The sequence below is a fragment of the Oryctolagus cuniculus genome, chromosome 1 (assembly GCF_051225735.1).
Source record: "Oryctolagus cuniculus isolate XC-2025 breed Fujian yellow rabbit chromosome 1, ASM5122573v1, whole genome shotgun sequence".
NCBI classification, from domain to species: domain Eukaryota; kingdom Metazoa; phylum Chordata; class Mammalia; order Lagomorpha; family Leporidae; genus Oryctolagus; species Oryctolagus cuniculus.
Genome location: NC_142867.1, coordinates 207369375 through 207371069, shown reverse-complemented (window position 1 = coordinate 207371069; position 1695 = coordinate 207369375).

Sequence of the window (1695 nt, the reverse complement as noted above, 5' to 3'; positions counted from 1 at the left end):
AACACATGGACCATATGCTGCTACTTTCCTCAGGCCATTATTGGAAATGGAGTAGTTGGAATTCAAATTGGTGCCTATCAAAAGATGACCTAAATGCAAGATCTCTGTGAGTGTGATACCAGCAGAAAGTAGGGGCCATCAAAGAAGGTACCTTTTCTGAAGGGAGGAGAGAACTTCCACTTTGATTATGGCCTTGTCTAAATAAGATCAGAGTGTGAACTCAAGAGGCTTTCATAGCCTTGGCAGCTCATGACAAGAGCCTTGGGTGATTACTGATGTCGTAAATAAGAGTGTTGTTAAATCAACAACAGGAATCACTGTGCACTTGCTGTCCTTAATGTATTGTTCTATGAGAATTAACGGTAAAACTAGTCTTTAAATAGGTACTTTATACTTTGTGTGGGTGCAAACTGTTGAAATCTTTACATAGTATAGAGTTGATCTTCTGTATATAAAGAGAATTAAAAATGAATCTTAATGAAGAATGGAATGGGAGAGAGAGTAGGAGATGGGATGGTTTGCGTGTGGGAGGGTGGTTATGGGGGAAAGAACTTCTACAAGCCGAAAGTTGTACTTTGGAAATTTATATTTATTAAATAAAAGTTTTCTATTAAAAAAAAAAAAAAACAAAAACAAATTGGTGCCCATATAGGATGCTGGCATTATAGGCAGCAGCTTTGCCTGCTATGCCACAACACTAACCCCTCTATAAGTAAGTAATAAGTACCTGAAGAGATCTTAATCATGACTTTTCAGGAAAACATATGTTGGTTACAGATAAGAGTTGAGTTAATTTGTTTTTCATATCTTTTTAAATAAATATTCCAGAGAGATTTCTATGGTCAGAGGTGCAGATAGTCTAAGTGCTGTATGTGTTCCTCCATGAGCCTATGAAAATATCATATGGACCTGGCTTTTGAACATGGTCTTTCCAATTCTGGTTACTTCTGTAGTGCACATATTAACTACTTTTATGCTTTTATGCAGGTTGGTAACTATTATAGCACACAAAACTCTATGTACTTATCATAATTTCCTTATGGCTAAAGACAATAGTAGAGCAGAGACTTGAATGACAATATTCATTTGAGGAGACCTGATTATTTACATACCTAATACCTAATCTTTCTTTCTCTTCTGAAGTTTGATACTTTCTATTGAAAAAATTGTGTATGTGCATTAATCTAGTTTCTGGATTAAAAGGTATATACATCTTTAGGAAAACATTCAAAACCAGTTCCAACTGTCCCTCACATTTGTTGTTGGATATTATATTTGCCTATACAAAGACATGTGAAATTTGTGTGTGTATCTCTGTCTCAGATTTTTATGTATCCATTAATGATATGTGCACAATAGATAAATTCTAATGATATGAATGTACAAGTCACATTCACATACTCCACATAATCATAATCGATTTGTTGCCAATGCTTGTTAGCTATTCATTAATGAGAAGGAAAGAACCATGGTGACCTGCAACCTATTTCTCTTTTTATTTGGGATCCCAGGAAACAAAGGGAGACAAACTTTAAAATATACCTAAAGCATGCTGATTGCAGAAAATTTGGCAAACACTTTTAAGCTTTACTAGAAGGAATGACCTTTTCTATGACATGCTGTTAGCATTTTGTGACTGTGAAAGACCCTTACCTTAAATGAACTTGGAATACAAGTACACAGGAATTGTATGTT